Source organism: Cryptotermes secundus, unplaced genomic scaffold (assembly GCF_002891405.2).
Source record: "Cryptotermes secundus unplaced genomic scaffold, Csec_1.0 scaffold235, whole genome shotgun sequence".
Classification (NCBI taxonomy): domain Eukaryota; kingdom Metazoa; phylum Arthropoda; class Insecta; order Blattodea; family Kalotermitidae; genus Cryptotermes; species Cryptotermes secundus.
In genome coordinates, this window is record NW_019723301.1 from 304,476 (window position 1) to 329,584 (window position 25,109).

The 25,109-nt window shown below is 39.7% G+C and overlaps 1 protein-coding gene and 1 long non-coding RNA gene across 2 annotated transcripts in view; one reads left to right on the forward strand and one right to left on the reverse strand.

Annotated features, from left to right (window-relative positions):
* LOC111861703 (protein Tob1) overlaps positions 1-21,689 on the reverse strand; it is a 110,144-nt gene extending 88,455 nt beyond the window's left edge. Inside the window, exon 1 of the mRNA XM_023846482.1 lies at positions 21,412-21,689. The gene's annotated coding sequence lies outside the window, so the exon portion shown is untranslated. The remainder of the gene's footprint in view (positions 1-21,411) is intronic.
* The window catches only part of LOC111861704, a 341,697-nt gene that overhangs the window by 126,800 nt on the left and 189,788 nt on the right, over positions 1-25,109 (forward strand). The window lies entirely within an intron of this gene.

The window sequence follows — 25,109 nt, forward strand, 5'->3', positions numbered from 1 at the left end:
AATTATTTTCTATTCACATATGCTCCTTCCATTGTCACATGGTTCTCAGGACGGCACTTAAACTTTTAAGTCTAGAACGTGATGAGGCATGCGTCGTGAAGCAGTTAACTTAGTACTAAAATAAATCGCAAATTTCAACGTTCCTGTAAGATTTAAGGTTTTCACGGCGGTGACTATGAAGAAAGCAGTCTTCTGGGATGTGGCACCGTGTACAAACAGCCTGCTTGTACCGGTTCTCACGGTCTCTTCGCTTGCGGATTTTCTTATTTTTCCTTCTACCCTGAAGATGGAGGCGATACGTTCCTCCGAAACGTTGGTTAACACCACATCCCAGAAAACTGCTTTCTTCAACGTTCCTGATCATACTCCTAGCAGTAAGCCGGAGCTGCAGCAGAACTGCCAAATCGTATCTCTCTGAAGCTTGGGAGAGTTTCATCACAGTACAGTCTGCTCATGCACCCAAAAGCTTTTCCTGCCGTTTTCGAGCACTCACACCACTAATAAATACTTGATATGGTACAGTACCTCAGTTACGGAGTTGCATACAAGAGCTTTTAGCTTACTAAAGATCAATTTAACAGATTGGAGTCTGCTAGACTCGAGAATTTTCTCTCTTGTAAGAAACAAAGGAATATTAACGGATATTTGATGCACTGTTACCGTTACGAACAGTATAAGACCCACTGTCGTCCATCACATATTATTTCATAACTCAGAGCGTTTTAATGGCCGCAGGGTTCAGTCGGTATTTTTCAAGGCGAGAAGGTTTCTAAACCTGGAAAAACTGGGAAATATTGAGTTAGGCTCTTACTGAGGTTTGAATTACTAGGCTTATCGCTCTCATTCTACACTCATAAAGTTCTAATGATTCAGAAGGGTACATGAAGTCTGAATTTAACATTCTCATGGGAGTATATAACACATAAAAGAGCCGGAATAGCGCAGTCGGTATAATGTCTGGCTGAGGGCTGGATGACCAAGGGGTCGGAGTTCGAGTCCCAGTGGGGCAAGAATTTTGACTTCTTCCTGTCGTCCAGACCTGCTCTGGAGTCCACCCAGCCTCCTATCCAATGGTTATCGGGGGCTCTTTCCCGAGGGTAAAGCGCTAGAAGCGTGAAGCTGACCACTCAACTCCAGCTAGTGCCGAGGTAAAGGAAAAGTGGATCTATACATCCCCTCCCCCATACGTCTTCATGGCGTAGTGCGTAATTAGTTAAGCAAAAGGACAACATTGCCTTATACATATATTTTTTTTTTCCTTGGCACTACAGCCCCAGTGGGCCTAGGCCTACCTCCATGAACTTCTCCGTTCACTTCGGTTTTTCTAGATCTTACACATTCGGTAGGACTCCTTGGGCGGGTGATCAGCTCGTCGCAAGGCCTCTACCTGTATACAAACAGAAAAACGCACACACACAAACTAAACATCCATGCCCTGAGTGGGATTCGAACGCACGATCCCGGTTTCCAAGCGAGCGAAGACAGTACATGCCTTAGACCGCTCTTACCTTTTATATACAATGCATAATTCCTTGCTTTATTCAATCTTTTAACTACACGATTAGTCTTACAGCCACATATAGAAAGAAACGCATTTGCTTTTGTTGCAACATGCGTGATTTGTACAGTGTTTTGTGACGATCCAAGTTGCATAACCTCGAATGAGGCACAAGGGAACATGAGGAGACGAAGACGAGCCCGTCTTAGTCACTCTGCTGTGTGTGTAGAGATTAAATTAGGCAGGCTAAGAGAATGTAGGCCGGTCACGGAAGCCGAGCGGTCTAAGGCATATACTGTCTTCGCTCGCTTGGAAACCGGGATCGTGTTTTCGAATCCCACTCAGGGCATGAATGTTTAGTTTGTGTGTACAGGTAGAGGCCTTGCGACGAGCTGATCACCCGCCCAAGGAGTCCTACCGAATGTGTAAGATCTAGAAAAACCGAAGTGAACGGAGAAGTTCATGGAGGTAGGCCTAGGCCCACTGGGGCTGTAGTGCCAAAGAAATAATAAATAATAAGAGAATGGAGTCGCAGGAAAGGAAACGCATGTATACTTCCTGTTGGAAAGCTTCATGGGGCGACCAGACAGATGATTATTATAACAGTAATACGAAATAACAATGTGTAAGTAAAGTTATGACGGAGAGTTTTATGGAGGTAGGCCTAGGTTCAAATGAGGGCTGTAGCGCCAATGGAAAAAAAAAGAAGTAATATTATGATGTGAACAACAAATTAACTCTTTTCTGGCATAATGGCAGCTTTGATTAGTTTTCGCGATGAACCTTCAAACCCGTACCAATGAGAGCTGATTCCCTTGGATACCTGAATAATCACTAACTCTTCACACTTGACTTAATCAGAAAGTTCGTTAATTATGATGGAACCAAAACAGAGCGAAGGTGATGTATAGGGAATGACGTTCCGAGAAAAAGTCTCGTTTTCACATGAACTACGGAAATTTAATGGTTGATAAGCTAGTCAGTCGGCCACTCACTCTGCGGTTGTGTATGCTGTTTCGTTAACATGAATTATAACTCTTTCCATTGACGCCACTGGCTAATTAGATGATCACAGTTTTCACGTCCTTGTTTCGTCTGCCGAAAGAGTTACTTCGACCTTAAAACAACTGACACTTCACAGTACCAGCTGTAAGCAGTAGTATTGTCCATACGGGGTCAGTGGATCGAATTCCGTCATCGACCACATGTCAAATGCACGAGGAACGAGAAACACGGTTTCAAATCATAGCGCAACAGCCTAATTGCAGGTGTATTGCTGCTTAACTGATGTCGTGACACCTTTGTTAGAAAGACGTCAATAAGAGGAACAGCTCCCTGGCTGAGAGGAACCCTGCTGTAAACACTTCGTTCAGCTTATGACAACGAGGCGAAAAAGTGAATCCGTCCTTCTTCCGTTCTTCTGTACTCCCTTCTCTCTGTTTCTAAGAAAAAAGAATGCGTTTACTAATATTATTATTCACAATAATAGTGAAAATATCTATGTCATTGATCCTCTAGAACAGTGGTTCTCGACCTTTATGAGACTGCGGTCCGGTAAATTCTTTTTCATAAGACGAGGGCCCGGTATGACCGACTCTCTGGTCTAGTGATCAGAGTTCCTGGCTACAGATCCAGGGGTCCCGGGTTCGATTACCGGCACTACCAGATTTCTTGAGAAATAGTTGGTCTGGAATGCGGTCTACTCAGCCTCGTGAGGATAACTGAGGAGTTATTACAAGGAAATAGCGGCTCCGGTCTAGAAAACCGAAATTAAAGACCGTGGGGATCCGTTGAGCTGATCACGCGGCACTCTCTATCCGCAAAAGTTGGCACTAACTTCGCCGATAAGCGGCGGTCGCTCGATCGGTATAGTTTGCTTGCGGACTACAGGCCACGGAGTTTGGTTTGTTTTTTTGGGGGCCCGGTATAATTGATGCCAGGGTCCAGTACCGGGCCGCTGGCCGGCGGTTGGGAAACACTGCTCTAGAAAGCATCTTGAATTTACATCTGTAGTTGTAATACACGTAAATATATTAGGCTATGCCGATCACAGTGGCCGCGCCGTATAAGGCATGAACTGACTTCGCCCGCTCAAACACTGGGATCGTTGGTTCGAATCCCACTTGAGGCATGGATGTCTGTGTGTGCGTTTATTCTGTGTTTGTGTTGTCCTGTGTGCTGCTAGCGGCCTTGCGACAGGCTGATCACTCGGCCGAGGAGTCCTAGCGACTGGGTATAGATTAATAAACTGAAAAAGCGGCAAAGGCCCAACAAAATGCTGTAGGGCCATAACAGAATAGTCACTTGGCTATGCGCTGCACGACCGAGATTCCGGGTTCAGGATTTTTCTGTTCACTATCGTCAACTCTGGGGACCACTGAGCCTTCTATCATACGGGTACCGGTGGCTTTTTCCCCGGACGCAAGCGTCAGGGGCGTAAAGCTGATCACTCACCACCCTCTAGTGACGAGGTTAAATATGCTGGAGCTCTCATCCACTTCCAGCACCTCTTCATGACGTGGTGGTTACAAAACAATAATAAAAAACGAAGTAAAAACTCACAAGAGACTCCAGACTTCCTAAATAATTTGGAAACGCATCATGAAACTTAATTTGATTACTTCCTGTACTTCTGCAATAACTATCATCATCATCATCATCAAACGATGCAGCTCGCAGACAGAAGTTGAGACTGTCTGTGATCTCATGACCCAGATTTATTTCTTGTTTTGTTTCCTGAAGAAGCGTGCGTGCAGATGGCAATACGCAAGCGTTTCCCCCTCCCGTTTAAGACGGAACGTTCGATCGATCAGGAGAATTTCGCACTCGTAATGCGCTCAGGAAAACTGTTTCTCTGTAGATTTCCACTGCGTTGTTTGTGACATCAGTTCATCCGAGAAGGAACGCCTAGCCATACTTGATAGAAATGTCAGTTTCAGAGATAATGCCGTAAGATAATATGCTTTCTTGTTCAGATACCCGTACCCTTTCGTAAATATGCACGTTATACTGAAATTAATTCTGACGAACAAGATATGTGTTTGCATTGTTGGAACGTATCTTCCATACGAATTTGAAGGCCCTAATAGCTCGACTATCTAGCTTAGTGCTAACTTGTTTGAGCAGGTGGTAATTACTGAAGTATTTATGGAACTGTTTATTATAACAGGAGCAGAACTTCTGTTCCTACATTCACGACACCTACATACAACAAATTTTTACCTTAATGCATGACCAAATTACTACGATATTATTTCAAGCAAATATTGGGATGGTATTTTAAAACAGGCCAATAACGCCTCCATATCTGTCGTTTCCAATTCATAACTAACGTGATTCTATTGGACGCCATGTACATTTAATTTAGCAGTCGAGAAAGCCCCGTAAAATAAACTAATGCATTACATTTAAATGTAATTCTGAACAATTTTTCTGTAGAAAAACTCTTTCTACATTACTTCTGTCTAGATAAGAGGATCTTCGGTGGGAAAGCTGAAACGGTATTTTTGTAATGTTCCAAATACAATTCATGATTTAAGAATATGTAAGGTACGCATCTGTAATGCACGCCATAGTTACAGTATCAGCCAAGGGTCTCCAAACTACGGCCCGTGATGTGATTTTATCCGGCCCGCGAAAGAATTGTGCAGAAATGGGCCAATTGAACTAATTTTACAATAAGTATTGGTAAATGTGATTCCGAGCTTATTGACCTGACATATTATACTGCAGTTCGATGGCTTAGCTGTGGAAAGGTTCTTTCGCGCTTCTTTCAGATCAGGAATGAAATTGATATATTTCTTACAGAGAAACCATCACGAACCACTTTTATCAGATACCGAATGGCTTTGAGAATTAGCATTTTTTGCTGATCTGGTGAACCATATGAACCATTTGAATTTAAAGTTGCAGGGTGAAAGTAACTTAGTCTGTGATTCATTTGCACTTATCAAGGCATTCAGAGCAAAGTTTATACGTGTACTTTTGGAAAGCCAAGTAAAAAATTATAACTTTGTTCATATGCTATACTGTGCAGAATTGCATAAAAGGGGTGAAGCAGAATTTCCTTCCTCGTGTGCAAATTTAGTCATTTCAGATTTCAAAGAACAATTTCGGAAGCGATTGCTGATTTGGATTCCAGTGCTCAGGAAATTAGATTGTTTCAAAATCCGTTTCACTGTGATGCTGCAAGATGTCCCAAGTCAAATTGAAATTATTTAACTTCAGGAAAATTATCATATTAGAGACAAATGCAAGAAGGAAATTTGATCGAATTTTATAAATTTCTGACCTCTGAGGAATTTCCAAATTTAAAGAAATTTGCTTGTAAATTTATGTCCATATTTGGGACGACATATCTGTGTGAACAAACTTTTTCCCAGATGAAGTACATCAAGTCGAAATACAGGACAAATTTATCCGTTGAACATTTAAAGTCGCTACTTGTGATTAGCGTTTCAAAATTTGAAGCTCAATTTAATCAGAATTTAAGAATGCAAAAAGAGTTCCATCATTCACATTAATTGTTTTATTATAATTTGTGATGAAAATATGAGCATTTGCTACTATTGTCTGTTGTCATTAATATACGATAATTTATTCTCACGTACATTGTATTTAGTTTATGAAATTCTGTGCTTTCAATAAAACTCATATACCTAGAGTTATTAATTTCTCATTTTATCCGGCCCGTTGAAAGTGCTGAATTCGCTAATGTGGCCCGCGGTTCGAAAAGTTTGGAGACCCCTGGTATAAGCGAATAACTTTTCTAGACACATTTCAAGATAGCTGTAAACTGGTGCGATGCACGGAGCGTGAACACCGTCTGACAATGCTGACGTAATAGATTAGTGCTAGCGTACTTCCTAAATTGTTATATGTTTCCAGAAAAGTACAAGCCTTGAAGAAATAAAACCAAAGGTACGTCATAAATACAGACGACACGTTGTACGTATTTTCTTGTATTTTTTTTTTATTGCTAGTGGGGTGGAACTAAGTTCCTTGTACTGCTGCCACTTCTGGCCTATTGTACCAGCACCAAATGATAGGTGAGGGTGATTGTGGAGCAATTGGTGGAATGAAGATTGGCAGGGGACACGGAGAAAACCTGCCCTAGCGCCACTTTGTCCACCACAAATCTAACTTGACCAGACCCGGGATCGATGGCTCGATGGGAACTCAGCGACTAACCGCTTCAGCCATGGCGCGGCATTTTTCTTGTATTACTGAGTTTCCTGGTTAAGTACGAACGTCACAATGCTAAGGACAAATGTTATGTAAAAGTGTTGAATAATCAACATACACCAGTCGACTTGGAAGAAGTAGCATGACTTACCACACGGGAAATGAATGAGCAGAAATGACATTTACTTGAGTTCATGAAGGACTTCCAATCAATGATAAGTGACATGACAACCTAAAGATTGTCTGTGTTATCTGCAGATAAACACTAAGATAATTTTCTTATACAGATTACGAATTTGCCAGCTTTATAATTTTTTCATTTCTCCTTGCAGTTTAAAAAATGGCGTGAATGATACTACAGGTTAGTACAGAGGTAAGACGTGTGACTTAACTTACTTCTTTTTTCGTTTAGTGGGGGGTGGAGTCCAACTGGTCCACTCGGCACTGCGGCCACTGATTGGCCTATTGTACTTGCCCCTGGTGATTATGATAATGGGGGATTTGGTGGAATAAAGATTGTCAAGGGAAACCGAAGTACTCGGAGAAAACCCGCCCCAGCGCCACTTTTTCCACCACAAATCTCACTTGACCAGACCCGGGATCGAACCCGAACCGCCGCGGTGGGAAGCCAGCGACTAACCGCTTGAGCTATGGCGCGGCCTATTTACTTACTTACTTGCTTACTTATGGAGCTGAGCCCTTCTTGAGGAGAAGCCAAATCTGCAGCTACTCAATTTCCCAGCATTTTATGGAACCCGAAGGTTCATTACCGTGTTCACTGGTCCCTATCCTGAGCCAGATCAATCCAATCCATACCATCCTATCTCTCTAAGATCCATTTTAATATTGTTCACCTACCTACGCCTTGGTCTTCCAAGTGGTCTCTTTTTTTATGGCTTTCCCACAAATATCCTATATGTATTCCTCTTCTCCCCTATTCGTGCTACATGCCCTGCTCACCTCACCTCCTTGACTTGATGGTGACTTGCATACGAAGTTTGCCTTCCGGCTGTCTTTAGCGAACCGTAGGCCTCTGTCCTCACCGAGAATTTTCCCATTTACTTTGTCCTCTCAGACGAATACGGTGAGGTAACTTGAAACGGGCCAATGCAAATTCGTCGCAATCCTTTTCATAATCCCCTCACCTCATCTGGTCCTAAATAATGTATCGATTGGTACAGTGTTGTTAAGAAACCTACTAATGAACTAAGAGGAGACGTGTCAGAATTGATACAGGACACCGGTATAGCTCACTCCAGTTAGCAAGCAGTTAGGGTTCGTCTAACGTCTGGAAACTCCTAGTTTCAAAGAGTTCTCTGGAAATGTAAACTGGATAATAGTGATGGTGCATTTCATGACCAGTACTGTATTTGTATTTCGCATGTAGCAAGGTCGTGGATGGATCGCGAAACTCGTGCTATTGCGTCACAACTCCCTCTCGTCACTCACACTATTACCACGACCATACACGTGACTGAGAGCTGCAGTGTATGTACTGATGTAGCAGACTTCTATTCAACGTTGCTCACATCGTGGTTGCCAAATGTGCCGTCACCATCCTCAAACGTTAAAAATTGCTGTCGGTGGTTTTTTCCACATCCGTCATGCCTTGCCTGCTTGCCACTAGATGATGTGCTCTTCGCGATGCTTTTTATGGGTCGAGGAAAAGGGGAGCTCGGAATTCTCTCCTAACTGCGCCACGCATAGTTTTGACTCCTCCGTGTTTCTCTCTGACTGGCTAAAGCGAGACTGTTAAAAGTCTTGTGGATTCCCGCGTTCGTACAGCTGTCGTGCTAAAACCTTGCCCTGCCACACTCCATGTGGGCTTTCTTCCCATCTGTGTTTATCCCGAATGATTCAAGAGATGGAAAGGCACGTTTGTATACAGCTCCTACCTAACACCAATCTTTTTCAACATCGCTTCTGTACCAAGAATAATTCAAGTCTTCTAGAAGCTACCTTTCCTTTCAGGAGGCTGACGAATCTCAGTGACATTTCTAACGAAGTTTCATCTTCATTGCATTGTTCAACGCTGTACGGATGGGTGAGAAGGCCGATAAGGGCAAGATGAGTAGAATGGCTAGAGAAATAAGTAAAGACATGTGGAAAGAAAACATGGAAATACATATTTTTGTAATCGGGATCATGAGAATAGTTTGTACCGAAGGACTAAAATGACACTGAAGACAAAGCATCTGATGTTGTGGCATCAAATATAAAATGAGATAAAATCATCGAGGAAATATCCCAGACTTACCTCTTATATATATATACAGCATATATACATATACTTCATATATACCAAGGTATGTATGTGTATATAGGGCTGTTCAAATGAAACCCGTTTGACTGTCCTTATTTGTTTGTAGCTACAATAAAGGGTTTTATTTGAACGACCCACATACATTCTCCAATATTCTCCACCACAAAATTCTTATGCCAAGCTACAAACAGAAGAAAAAAGGCCTAAGGTTCTTTTCAGTGAAAATAATCTACTTCCATGACTACTAACATGTTTTAAGACGCAATACAGCAACGGCTGCAAAAAGCGAGACAAGCTTCTTGGCTGCAAAGGCAGCATATAATAGTTGTGAAACAAGTCGAAAATGTGCGAATTTGCTGAAATGGTATAATTTTTATAAATTAAAACCGTTAAATATCGTTTCTTTGATCATATAAACACAGCTTCGGTATTGCTAGGAATGCAAAATGTGGTTCAAGTTTGGGTACCGTATTAATGTGACTGAAATAATATCAATTTCAACACATTTCGAATTGGTGTGATTACTTTTGTAGCAATATTTTGTACTTTCGGCGAATGAACACAAATCAAAATTATACATTGGAAATAGCGAAGAATTCGTTTTGAAAATATATACTACATTGGAAAGACTTTTCCGCTCATTAAAATTTGTAGGAAGTTTATGAAAATTATTCTGTGATGTTTCGCACGTAAATTATTTTTATATGTTATTTTAAAGAAAAATCGTCAGTCTCATATGAATTTAATTCATAGGGGTTTTCTTTCAAAAGAGCGCTTTCTACTTTCAGGTAAACACTCTGTATACGTATTATAAAAATAACTTGGTTAAAGATGTTCAAGGAAAAACTGTTGTTTATTGTAAGAAGCAAACGATATCCGTACATAAATTTAATGTAAGGGATATATAGGCCTGTAGCTTCCCACTGTGCTGTAAAGAGAACAATAGTGTGTGTCAACAAACGTAATTAAATTAATCAATGTGAATGTAGCACACAATTCTAAAACCAATTATGCAGTGAAAACTCCATGCAGGAACGTATTTACTACACTATACTGACTTACTCTTTTGCCTGCATTCACAACTAGTTTTTGCCCAAGTCTGTTATTTTGACGACGCGTTATTCGAAAACTTGTATTATCAGCCATGCACTGTGAGAGAAACCGGCTTCATGATGAAAGAGATGAAGGCTTATGCCTGTGATGACGACAGAACCCTGACCTACCTCTATCTGCACCGCTGTTCCGCCCAGCAGCAACTTAAGGGGGAATCTTTCCGCGGGTTATCTCACCAAGCGGACGACCTGTGGCCAGGTCTTCCGCCTTCTACTTCAAGTCATTAATTATACACGTTGATTGCAGCCAAACAAAATATCGCACTAACGCTCACATATGCTGCGAACTTCTGACGCCACACAATTAAACTTTGCTCTATCTGTGTTATGTAATAAGTCTATTGTTCGAGGCTATACTCTCTGTCAAGGAGTGAAGCAACAAACATCAAAACGACTGTTTGTATTTTAGTTCTGAGCTGTATTGCTTCAATTCTGAAACCATCACATTCCTAGTCTGACATTACCTGATGCGGTAATTTATAAATATAAATGTATATGCCTTCATGGCGTAGTGCTTAATTAGTTAAGTACAGGGACAGCTTTGCCTTATCAAGAGTTTTATCCCAGCAGATAGAACTCTTTAGAACCACCGCTGTGAGAACCTCAAATCCTACAAGAATGTTATTCGCTAAACTTCTTATACGCTAAAGAAGTCTGCATATGAGCAACCTTACTTTTCTCGGAATGATGATTGTCGAGGTTCTCAGTTAAAGCATGCAAATACATTTTTCTATCACACTACTTTCTGAACAGCGTATTTCCACCATGCGACAAAGATCGAATGGCATTCTGTAAGCTGTTACGTTGTGGGATCGAATCGCTTCAAGTTACATGTCGTTAAGCGGCCTCCGTAGTCTAGAGGTAACGTTCCCACCTCATGACTCGTGGTACGCGGGTTCAAAAACCCGGCGGAGGTCGTCGAATTTTTAAGGGCGGAAAAATTCAGGGAACAAGTCCTCCGGGAGGGACTTTAAGCCGTGGGTCCCGTGTCGTAGCTTTACGGCACGTAAAAGAACCTCATATCTCCAAAGGAGATCACTGAGCCAAATTCAAGGTCGTTTCCCGCCCATCAGCAGTCTCTATGGCCTCTGATAGAGGGGGGAAGCATTATAGATACCGCCAAGCCAGTTGAGAACTCGCTGGCTCGGTCGGGACTGATGGTAGGCACCATTTATCGGTAGGGTATAGAGACTGGTAGAATATCATAGAGGGAAGCACAGTGGAGCAATACTGGTCTAAGTGCATGGGGAAACCAACCCTCTCCAATAACTAACTAACTACATGACGTTAAAAAAGAATTGTGCGAAATATATACCTCTGTGTCCATGGAGAAAAGTGTCCTTCTTGGGTAGCCAGTTAGTGGCTCAGTTGGTCAATAAATTGCTTCTTTACGTGTGATTGGTTGTTAGGTAGGCCCACTGAACGACCGCTTTACAAATGCATAGCGTGGAGTGATATGTACAGGGGCAATGCCACGAAAATTGAATAGCAAATATTTGGAGGGACGCTACAATTGTATATTTGAATGTGTAATTCTGGTTTTCGCTTGAAAGGATTACGGAAAACCACAATTACACCTTCAATATACTCTACACTGCAACTGACATTCGATTCAGGAAGTTAGAAGCTAGAATCGCTATAGCAAAGCTGAACTATTCGTTACAAGGCATAAAAGGAACAATAGTTTCGGTAGTAGAGTCATATTTTTCTTACTCAAGCTTTCGTTCTGGGTAGAAGAGAAACATTAATTCTTGCACTTCTATCATATGATTTTCTCAAGCTATCTGGACGAAGTACCTCTCTCGTAATGGAAACTCAACGACGTTCTGCCCCTCAGCATCTCTGTTTTTCTTCCCACGATAAATTATATTTTAATGGACTTAGCTGTGTTCTGAGTACTCCCAAATGTACAACATAACCTGCAGCATGGAATATAGCACTTCGACCCTCTAGAAATATAATATTATTTCCCTCTCTCTCTTTTGGCGTGTGACGTGAGCTAACATGGCTGCAACCGGTTTCGGTTTTATCTTCCCTATATTTAATCGTATTGAATAGATTTCGGTATGAGATAATTTCTTTCTGTTTTGGGGGTCAGTTTTAGGTTTCCGTTTCTTGGTTTGACCAGTAATCACGCACGTTTTGTATCGTTCAATTGGAGATCTACCTGACGTTGTCTTCGCCGTGTAACTATTTAAGCACGAATAATTCATTATTTCTATATACACATTTTCGTAATACAATTTCTCCTATTTTATACATTAGGCTACAGCCTATAGGTATAACATAATTAGTAATAGCTCCGAAAGTGACAGAAAGATTAATTTCGTGCTCCATTACAAGTATTTTCTCAAAGAGAATTGCTTTATATTTAAAAAAAAATATTCTATTGTATCCACAGAATACATCAGCATAGAGAATCGCGTTAAAAATAGTTGGTGTAAGACGATTTGGATTTTTTTTGTAAGGTAAGAAAATGACAGTGTAGGGTTTGAGGGTTTTACGCCTGTGAAGATTAATATTGTGGTCTCAATAGTTATAACGTCGTGTTGAATGATAGGTGGCCATTTTTGTTTACGAGAAACATAGCCTTCTATGTCTAGGGCACTCTGAAAATGCACGTACATGTTCCTCCGAACCGTTGGTAGCTACCTACCAACATATACAATGCCACAACCCATAAAATCACAATATGAATACAATGATAGACCCGTATTTAATCTAGATCATTGTTTCTTGCCACGGTGACTATTGCATGCAATTCTTTGCTAAGGGATGGCTTCTGGACACGTGTACTCTATTCTTCACGCGAGTTATTACGGTGGTACTTCTCAGGAAGTTTGGTTTGAAGGGCACAGCTGGGAACAGACAAAAAGTATACATGTCGACTGCTAGTTTATGTTGTGAACATAAAAGGTAGTAACTCCACGGAGTATGTGTAATTGGTTATTGCGCAATAACAGGTAACTTGTCGTGACAGTTTGATTTCATTGCCCATTATGAAACTCTGCTTTAAACCACCAGACCCAAGGCATTTTGCTCGTCCTGCTGTACAACACTTGTAAGATTGCCAAATCTCATGAAGACGCGAATTTTTAAAGTTACAACTTCTACAACTTCGTTTCATTATGTAATTTTCGAAAGTTGCCTGGAAATAAAACGTAAATTCAAATTTTCAGAAGTTTTTCTCATGTAGATGAAATTTTATTGTTAGGAGCAGATAAAAGTAACATTACATCAATAATATATTAAGAGAAATTTCCACCGTTAGGTATTCATAGAATTTTGTTCTTCAATAGCTGATAAACAACAATGCTATAACGGACACACTGCTGCATGCGTGTAAATAGCAAATTCTGTACATTTTCAACCAGTTATCTTTTTAAATTCTAGTCTTTCAATTACAGGACGAAGCTGGGGTGCTGGACTTAATAAGGATTTATAGGTTACGTGTTCAGGACGTCTGAGACATGGCTCACGATTATAAACTGTCAGAAAAACAAATCCTTACCACATACGTACGAACCCAGAGTTTTCAACGAGCTGTTACAAGAAATACTCTCATGAAGGACTTCATGAAACAGAATATTAGAATAGCAGCTAATTTATTTCAAAAGCAGACAGAGGTGTGGACATTTTGCAACATTAGTTGTATGGTAGGTTTTCATACAAGATCCATGCTCGGAGCTCATGATGTTCTGTATTGTGTAAACAACCTGTTTCTCGTATTTGATCATACTGTCAGACATTAATATGACGGTAGATAATGACCATGCCCTGTTATTAACATCCAGTCTCTTGTAGTGAGACTCCCTATCGACAGTGTTGCAATATACGATTCGATGAAAATACGAATTTCTGTCCTGAAGAGAAATTTAAGTGCTAAGAATTGCTACTCAGTGAAAGTTCGTTTCTGCCAGAAAAAATATTCCTCTTCAATGTTCCAAATTTACCATGAGTACACATTTTCTTAGACAATTCTTAATGGTATCTTTGAAGTTACCTCGAGGATTCTGCTCTGGCATCAGCTTTTATTTGTTTTTATTCTTAAATATTTCCTTAAATTCATTCCACTGTATTTATAATTAAATTTCGTTATTTATTTTTGAATGTATTAATATTAAATAATATAAAATGAAAGTTTTCATAAGTACAGTTTTGCTTCAGAGAAAAGCAGTACCCTGAACTGAAAATTAAAATGGCAGACCTGTTATGACTTTTTGTGGAGTATTGGTAGCTCATATCCCTCTACAGCAATTCCATCTATATATAACATATAGGTCTACCAAATATTAAATTATTTTAAAATTACATTCGTGTGAATTAAATACTCCTGTCACTTGTTTTCAGGTGGCACCATGATTTTCAGGTTAACAGAATAGTTTTGTTAAAGATTAATACATAGTGACATGTCAATATAGAATTAAATATGTACTAACAGAGTAGACAATGGCCGCGCCATAGCTCAAGCGGTTAGTCGCTGGCTTCCCACTGCGGCGGCCCGGTTTCGATACCAGGTCTGGTCAAGTGGGATTTGTGGTGGACAAAGTGGCGCTGGGACAGGTTTTCTCCGAGTACTTCGGTTTCCCCTGCCAATCTTCATTCCACCAATTGTTCCACAATCACCCTCACCTATCATCTGGGGCTGGTACAATAGACCAGAAGTGGCCGCAGTACAAGGGACTTAGTCCCACCCCACTAGCAATAATAACAAAAATAATAACAGAGTAGGCACAAAGAGTTACATTTTCAGAAGAAAACGTGTCTGTATGCTACTGTCTCACAAACGTGTAATCGATTCTGAATCAAGGAACTAGAAAGGAAAGAGAAATGAAATCAGACAAACCCCACAGTCTAATTATTGCTATTGAAATTCTTCCCGATTCGTCCTTGGTCACATACGGGCACTACAAATTGTCTGTGGTTCCAGCATAAAGTGATGAACTGAAGTTGTAATGAATCACTTGTAAACAGCGTCTGTAGCGTTATATATTTGTCTCATGTTCTTGGAAAATCCGGCTATTTCTGCAGTGATGCCCCTGTCAGCTAGTGTGAACAAAATTCTGACGCTCTCACGTATAGTAGTGTTGTGGATATTACGTAAGTGGCTACAGTAGCAGCGCCATATGTAAGCATGCGCGTTATTAAAGCCTTGGCTATTTCTTCTTTCGCGAGAACGCATTTAAACTCTGGGCGTGTGACTCTTTAAATAACTTGAAACTCCTCTGTCTTAGTCAGCTGAGATATCGTCATAAAGCAGAAAGTAAATCAAATTGTACCGTGTTGTTCTGCTTTTGTAAGTTCGCAGAAGAAGTAACATCAGACACCATTGATCTTACGTCTATATACAATTCAACTAGTACTAAATCTCATATATATATATATATATATGTTAACGTAGAGAGTATCGCTAAATAAAAACATCTGGGAAAAATGCTGAGAGATAGAATATAATATCGGTTTTATTCGATCGAAATAGGTTCGGAGATTTGTATGTAAAATGCTAGAGAATCAAGGCAATTGAGTGATAGTTCAAGCAAGAAATGGAAGGAATTAACTGAAATATCAGAAGTGTCTTCTAGACGAAACTAGGAAGGAATAACAAGAAGAAAATAATATGGCGGAGAAACTCATACAAGGAAACAACATAAGATAGAGAAGGTGAGTTGCAGGCGACAATTAAGTGGGAAATCACTTTGATTGAGAGGTACCAGCGAAATTATTTAAAAGCTACTGAAGAGAACTAAAAGGTAACTTTTAGTTGGTGAAACTGTTTAACAGAGAGCCCAAGAGGGAGTTATTTCGGATGGGTAGAACACGGCTAGTACAGCTTGCGTATAGAAGAAAGGGCCAAGAAATAAATATTCAAATTATACAGGTATAAATATAATGGCAGTGGTAGGAAAAGTACACCGAAATGTAATATAGGAACGACTGGATAAATACATTTAAGTATGTACAACGCAGAATTATGGGAAGCTATGACAAATGAGTTATGTCAGCAGAGTTACAAGAATAATTGAAATGCCTCCACATAAATACTAAGGCATAGCGATTAAGGGAAGAGCTGCAGAATACGAAACGCTTTCTAGAAGAGAGTTGCATGCTACCAATTCAATCCAAGTTACATTCACTAGTTATCGTACACAAGTGGATGAGAAAATGTGAAAGATTGGATTAGGCACTGAAGATACGAATATATGATCTCTGGTAGTCGGGAGCTCAGTCAGTATAGCTACGGGCTGTGGGCTAAACGGTCGACGAGTCGTAATCAGATTCCAGGCAGGGAGAAGAGATTTTTCTCTTCTCTATAGTGTCCAGACCAAATGTGGACCCACCCAGCGTCCTATCAAGGGATACTACGGGGTTCTTTCCCTGTGGGTAAAGCGGCGGAGGAGCGTGAAGCTGAAGACTCTTCTCCTACTGCGGAGATTACGAATGATGGAACTATGCCTCTGTTCCCCCCTTGCATCTTCATTGCGTGGTGCTTAGTTAATTACGGACAGGGACAAATTTATGTGTTTAACTTACATACTCTGTGGTTTGCTGATGACCAGATGATAATAATCATAGAAAAGATGACGGTTTCTACGTGACAGTAAACTTTTCGGAAGAGTACACAAAGTGGGTATTAAAGGTACATTTTAAGTAGAAGACTGGAATATCTTGTAACAGGTGTTTCACAGGTAGAAGATCCAGAAACTGAAAGACAGAGAACAGCAGGATGTAACAGTCTCGGATACTCAGAATATGTGTTCAATAAGACACAGTGACAAGCAACTAAGATGTACGAAGCTAAACAAAGAAAGTGCAAACTCCAACTAGAGTAGTTACTTCGTCTTAAGGATCGAAATACAAGTACAATTACAATAAGAAAATGAATTATTCCTCTATTACAATTCCTGTTAACAACGTACGGCACAAAGTCCTGGAAGATAAATAAAGAGACACTTTGGAAATTATTAGTAATAGATATGGGTTTATGAAGGACATGCGCAAGGAATGTATTTGAGGATAAAGTCCGGAATGAGGTAATTGCAGGAAGTGTGTGAAATAAAAAAAAACAATGAAAGATCGGATAATAGAAAAACGACAGATATGACATGGACATGTTCGTCGAATGGAAGAACGTGGATTACGAAGACAGGTATTAGAATGGAGCCTAGTAGGGCGCAGGAGAAGGGGCAGACCACGACAAATCTGGAATGAGGATGTAGCAAAACTAAAGAGGTGGAGAAGCCAGTCTGAGGAAGATGCAGAAAACCGCGAGAGAAGGAGACTTCGCGCAAGGAAACATTAAAAGAGAGGCAGCCATACGTTCACAGTTGATATAATCTTCATTAACTGACCCACGAAACAAAAACAAAAAAGTCTTAAGATTGAGTCAATTAAACAGTAATTGTATAATAATGTTTGCAATGATATAGAATGCTGCCTGTATTGATTAAATATCATGAAGTATCATTCTCTAAAAGAATATTATACACGCGTATTTTCGAAGGAAAGCCTAAATGTATGACTTAACAGCGAGAGGTGCAACAATTGTCTCAGTTTGTAACATGTCTCTTTTGGGATTTATCGTTCCCTACATTAATGCAAACTTAATCGAATTATTGATGATTTCATCACTGCTGTTATTTTACTGTTACTAATTAAATTTTACACTAACTGGACCTCGTTGAAACGTACCAAAGACCACTGTTGAAAATCCCAATAATATAATATTATTAGATTATCACCTCATTATTATTGAACTTAATTGAACTGAATTAGTATCATCATAATCATCATCATCAGTAAACTTATCAATATTGTATGGTGTTTCTGGCAAACTGTTTCTCGGCTGTGAGAAATTTCCATCTTTTATGGGAAAAAAAGTCTCACTACCGTCTTGTGGAAGGTCCGGCATTGGACTTTATCCTTGCTCAGTCTAGGCCATATTCTCACACTGTGTTTTTAAATGCGTTGTAACATTCTCCTATATATTTCCTGGCTACTAAAGCTGCTTCTTCCCTTCTGATATTCCATCCAGAACGATTTCTTATAGCTCCCACGAGTGCTGCATGTTTCCATCCGTTTCATCCTTCCTGATTTGATCACCCTAATAATATTAGAAGAGTATATATATGTAAAGCTCGTAAACCATCACATTACTTCCTCTTCTGTGTATGCATTTTCTCAATATTTATTACAAAATATCAGTGATATTATTATTATTTGGAACAGTTAAATTTCACACTTCAGTGATAATAATATTCCAATATAAGTCAGGCGTAGGATTGTAGGAATTGCCCCCATATGAGGGGTATTCAGGCTTCTACTAACCAATAAAGCCTTTTATTGAATCCGGCTCCAAGTGTGATTGCCACTTCCCTGAAGAGAGCACATCTATTCACTTCTAAGTAGATTAGAAATATAAAATATATAAAACATCGTGTTCAATTATTTTGTCGGAAATATTTTTCAATTTCAAGATCGTAAGATTTGAGGCTTTCACGGCGGTGACTATGANTTCCAGGTACTGATGCAATTAAACACCACTCAAGAAATTTACCAACATTTTATGAAACCCGGAGGTTTATTACCGTGTTCATAAGATCCCTCCACTGGTCATTATCCAGAGCCAAATCAATTCAATCCATACCACCCAATCCTGTCTAAGACCCATTTTAATGCCATTCACCCACCTAAGTCTTGTTCTTCCTAGCGGTCTCTTTCCTTCTGGTTTTCCCACTAGTAGCCTGTATGCATTCTCTTCGCCCCATTCGTTCTACATGCCATACTCATCCAATTCTCCTTAACTTAATCATTCTAATTATACTTGGAGAAGAGTACAAGTTATGAAGCTCCTCATTATGCAGTATTCTCCAACCTCCCGTCCCTTCATCCCTCCTAGGTCAAAATATTCTCATCAACGCCCTCTCCTCGAACACGCTCAGTCTATGTTCCTCCTTAATATCAGAGATCAAGTTTCACACCCATAAAAAACAATAGGAAAATTATAGTTTTGTGTATTTTAAGTTTTATGTTTTTAGACAGACGAGAAGATCGGTTGTGTCGAAACCCACACTAATTTTCCCCCTAGAATCTCATCTACATAAGAACTTAACCTTGACAGAATGATAATGGCTAGGATTTTGCATGAAGTTGATAGCAGTGATATCCCACGATAATTAGTACAGTCAGTTTTCCTTTACCGGAACATTTTTCTACACTACTCAGTCATTAAATATGGCTCATAATACTAGGGGAGGAGGAGAGGAGGAAGACAGATTTACATAAATACGGAAGACACAGCGTTATGTAAAACCTAATTCTGAAGTTAGTTTCCAGCCGTAGCCCGAAGTTTACACAAATTTGCTTGGTTCCTTTAATGTCTGATTCTGATGTACTGTAGCACCTAGCAAGCATTTCCTACTTAATTCGTTAAGCTATAACACTAAATATTATATCAAGAAACGTAGGAACTCTCGTCTCTTAAGCTCAAATAACAGATACATAAATAAACACCATATTGTAAGATAAAGTTAAGGTAAATTGTCCCTGCGCTTAATTAACTAAGCGCCACGCCATTAAGCAATATGGAGGAGTGGAGGTACAGCTCCATAATTCTTGACGTAGGCACTAGATGGAGGTGAGTGGTCAGATTCACGTTCCGCCCACTTTAACCTCGGAAAAAGAGCCCCTTGTACCCATTGGATAGAAGGCTGGGTGGCCATCAGAACCGGTCTAGACGCTGTGGAGTAGAGAAAAACCTTGCCTTTACCCGGAATCGAACCTCGGCAGTCCATCCCGTAGCTAGTGTTTATACCGGCTGACCAATCACAATATTTTGTACAATTTATCGGCTGTATAATGACGGTTCGATTTGTCTCATTATTCGACAAAAAAAAAAAAAGCAACTCGCACAATTAAGAAAGGAAAAGGAAATTCACTTAATATAATGGAATAGCCAATTGTGTCCCTGGGTGTACCATGATGTACATCATTTGTAATGAAACAGTCAAGATACTAAATATGTTTGCATTATAACTTACAATACCACTGATTTATAGGAAGAGGCCTATGTCTAATTTTAAGACTGCAGTTTTATATAACATAGACTGACTATAAGAATATTAATATTCTAAGACAAAGAGCACAACGTAGGTGTTTAAAGGGACGCACAGCAGACGTATGAATTTTGTTATTGCAGTGGTTCGTAGTTTTTGGGATATCGCTACACGTTTATGATACATTGAATTCAATTTAAAAGCGAAAGTACCGGTTTACAAGCATGAACAGACCCACTGCTTATATATGTGTTCATGAAAGCATGTATTTGTGTGTGGAGATCTGTAATTAATTAATATTTTAGTGCTAGCGCCAAGGAAGTTATTGGAGACTCAGAACCGAATGGACTAGACGAAATTACTTTACGATTCTTCACGGTTTCAATATTAGCGACATCTGCATTATCGTAACGTTTGCAGATTTAAACTGTCAGCGTTATCACTAAATATTTACCCCATGAACTGTATATTTAAGAACTGTAATTCCGTGATCCTTTACACGCAAAATGCTACTTAATGTTGATACTTCCGGGTGACTGTGATTAATTTTCAGGGATTTCTGTGAAGCATGCAACTCACGAACGGATCAATTCCTACTTACCTCAGAAGGAGTCGATAACGTTGCGTGTTCTCATAGGAACCAAATTAGATTCTGTCCCTCTTTACGTACTTCAACAATTCGATAACTCCTCTTAAGGAAAATATGCAACATTGCGACCTTGCATTTTTGTACATTAATATTCTGTAAAAATTTTCTTCGGAATATCAACAGCCGTGAATTTTTTTGTTTGCAGATAAGAACGTTAAATATTAAGAGTCTTTACTTCAAAGGTAATTTACTCACTCTAGGGCTTCGAAACATATTTTATTGACTTATACGTTCGATATATATAATCAATTCATTAAAACCTGTGTAATATACAGCATACTATTATGAATGTTTTAAAAGTTGCGTGACTAACAAGAGTAGCTTGAGCGAATAAATCATTTATAAAATTTTCTTGAAGAAGGAACAAGAATTCTGACTTGAAGTACAGACAAAATAGTTCAAATTACATCACTTAACATTTTAACAAAGTTAAGATAATTTTGCTAACACCGGAATTTAAAGATTATATTCTGAGTAATGATGTTAATAGCTAGGAATTGTCGTTAGATCGTGTTACATATAATGCGAGCGACTAAAATGTGACTTCATGCACTGTAGTTTTGACACATTTGTTGCTTGTACTTGAACAGTGTACCAAGGCACTGTGGGATCGTAATTACAATGGAAATCTATATTAAAATGTAGGCACTTACCTTTAAATGTTCGTGGGTGTTTTTCTAAGATGCTACTGTAGCAATGGAAATATAGTTTCTTCCTATAGAAGGGTCGTGAATTACTTTTTCCTTTCTTCCTTCGTCTTGCTTTTTGAATATTATATGTATAAAAGTACAAAAATACAAAAAATTGTCTGTTCGCGATCTCTCTCACTCAAAGAAAATTGACTGTCGATTGTTGATCGTACACTCGTTCACTCCTGATCCCTCTCACCCGTACTATTCTATCTCCTGACAGCCAAACCTCCCGAACTGCCCGCGACGATAACGACAGTAACGCGAGGAGCGGCCTGACACTTGCCTATAACATGCAACTATCATTTGACGTCATCGCTTGACGTCATCAACTTGCCGTTGCTATGGGCAACCAGTTGTTGCTGGTCACGCCTCAAGCGGTCGAATACAGCATCTGAAGCACATAACCTATACCTGTCCTAAAAAGAATCAGGAGTCCATTGCTTTGCGTCACGGGATTAAGCGAGGCACTCCTAAGGATAGTGCGACGGATGTGTTTAAGAGCGCGCAACGGAAAAGAGAACAAAAGTCGAGCAAATTTATGGAACACATGTCTGTCAAGTAAACGGAGAAGTTCATGGAGGTAGGCCTAGGCCCACTGGGGCTGTAGTGCCAAGGGAAAAAAATATGGATGTCAAAACACCTTATCAAATAATGTCTCTAAAATAATTCAACACTGAAATATCCCGAATATATATATATACATTCATGGCTTATTTATTCGGAGCTGCAACATCGAACGGTGCGGACACTGTGACAGATAAACTGGAAAGTACGAGGAAAGAAGTGCTTGAGCATATTTTCGTATATTAGCTCATTGTATGTGTACAATGAAAACCTTCAGTCAAGGGAATCCGTGTCTAACCGAGATTCGAATCCAGAAATCGCCTAATACGAAACAAATGCGCTAACCACAAAATGTAAATGTTTGTATAAAGTTTCTGATATACCTGACGAACAAAGCTTCTGCCAAGAAAGATACTGTAACGTTTCTGTCTTCTATATGGGGAGTGCTCTATTCGAAATTCGATCGAGGCACCGATTATCCGGAATAATGTTTATCCTGTATTTCTTAGGCCCTCCAGGGTGATGCCTATATAGTGTATCAAATTAGGCGAAAAAGATTCCTTTCACATAGTTTCCAAATTATTATTCATAAATCATATTACAATTCGACACCATATAACCTGAGCAACTGACAGCATCATTAAAAAGCAATAAACAAAGTTAGGGCTTCCACTGTGGCATCACTGACGCCTACAGTGTGCCCATAAATCCGCAGCACTCACATATGCAGAACACGTGACTTCATGTGTAAGCGATCACTTCTCATGCCTTGCAGCTTTGGAAGCCTGTCTAAAGAATTTAGTTGTTTTCCACAGCTTCAAACACAAGTTAATTTTTCTCACCAATTTTTGGTATACGTGTATTTCTTGTTTTACTTTTGTTATTGTTCCTTTATGTGCTGTCGCATTTAACATGAAGATACGAAGTTCAAATTAGGCCTACAGTTTGAGTTCTACAGGAACCTTGCTAGATTTATATAGCTGTCAGTTATGTTTATTCATATTGTCACGTGTTAGAGTGACTCTCGACGGAGTTTTGGATTGGATATTGAATTTATTTACAACTTGCAAGTCGTAACTACAAATAACTATAACACTATCGCTAATGTACACAGATTTTATAAAATCACGCTGTGTCTTTTCCAGCCCGCAGTATCTTCACTAGCAGTTGCCTGACAACAGATTCTTATAATGGCTGTTCCCCTGCTTCCTGGTTCAAATCCACTTTGAACGGTGGCTGTCTTCAAACTGCGAACTCTTCAAGCTATAGTCACGTTGCGACCGACTCTCAGTCAGTCTGTCTTGGTGTCGAGCTCCATTTGGGGCTCATGACCAAATACGTATTTGTTTCTGTTTAACAGTTATGGTTTTATCCTCCTCTCTGACGAGAGGATGGGTCTGTCATTTGTCCGAGTCGCTGTCAGCAGTAACAAGTCAGTTGTCAGAATATATTATTTACATTTTACATGTTATTAAATGTATATACAGTAAAAGGTCTCTGTCAGTCCACGCTCAGTAGAGCAGACCATGCCCTATCTTTAGTAACTCACGCTACAACGGCTGTCTAGCCACTTGAAAGGTCTTATGCTTGACCGCCGCCAAGCTTAAGCCTCTTACATTTCCTTTGTCTGGCCTCGCCTTTTTCAATGTTGCGATCATTAGAATTTTCATGATATTGTATGACTTCTGCTTATTGCCTGCATAATTTTGTTATACAATCATATATGGAAGGAAGGTTGAAAGCCATGTGCAAATCGTGAACCGGCGTGAACCTTGGAAAATTACCAATTGTGCGAAGAGCCTTGTTTTGCAGGCGCTGCAATTTCAGTAGATGATTGTCTGCTGCACACTCCCTGGCGGGCCAAGCATAAATCATTATAGTCCTAACGAGTGCTTTGTGGAGGGTCAATTTAATTTTGGTGCTTAATCGCTCACTTTTGAATAGGGAATATACCGTAGTAAATATTCTGAAGGCCTTGACTTCGATAGCTTCTATGTGCAATTTCCATGCAATTGTCTTATCGAAGCTTACACCGATAAATTTCACAACATTTACAAATGGAATGTTTCATCATTTCACTGTAAGATGGGTCTCAGGAGGTCGACATCTGCGAGAGATGTAGATTCCCTGAGACTTATCCTCACTTATTTTAATATTCCAGCGCTCACATAACGCCTTCATTGAGCTGAGAACGCGCTGAGTTTTATGACAACAAAACCCTCCTTGCGATTTGTGACATACAGACAGCTGTCTTCGGAAACGAGAGTTAAATGAACACCAAGTGTTTGGGACACACCAGTTATGTACATGTACAAAGGAGTAGACAGAACAGAATCTAATTCACCACTGCTTGCATTTCCTTTGGCGTAGACATTTCGTCTTCAACCGAAATACAAAATTTGCGTTGTGAAGGAAAATAGCTGATAAACTTTATCAGACTTGCCGAAAATTTCGATGGAGATAAGTTAAACAGCAAGCCAGAGTGTCATCCGGTATCATAAGCTCTTTCAACATCCAAAACAGCGTAGCCGTAGACATATTATTATTGAAATTAAGGATCACGTGACCCGTTAGCTTCGTATATTGCAGTGTCTTGCTCTGCGAATTCTTGCTCAAGCTGACCTCCTTATAAACCCTTGGCACGGACCACTTTAGAAAACACCGTTTCCAACAGTACCTCCATTACTTTGCGTCAATTCTTTGCTGTGGAGATGTGCTTCTTTTGCGATTGTTACCTAGTAACGGCTCTGATATATTTGTTTATCTTGCTGTCTTTGCAGCTTCATTTACGCCAATGAGGTACTTCGCATGGAATGATGTGTTTGGAAAATATAACTTACCAATTCATATTATGTGCTTTTTAAGGCCTTCAGATGTAATATGTCATTGACTGTAGAACTTAAAAATCCAGAATCAAATGTTTGGGCATAAATGATTCACAATAGGATGCTTAAGTTAAGGCTGTCCTCCGTTTGTACGATACTTATGCACACGTATAGATTTCAGATATACAATAATGAAAATGAAGTAACAGACACATCTATCAGAGTAGAACATTCTCTTGATAGTGCAGAAGTATAAAATACAAGAACAAG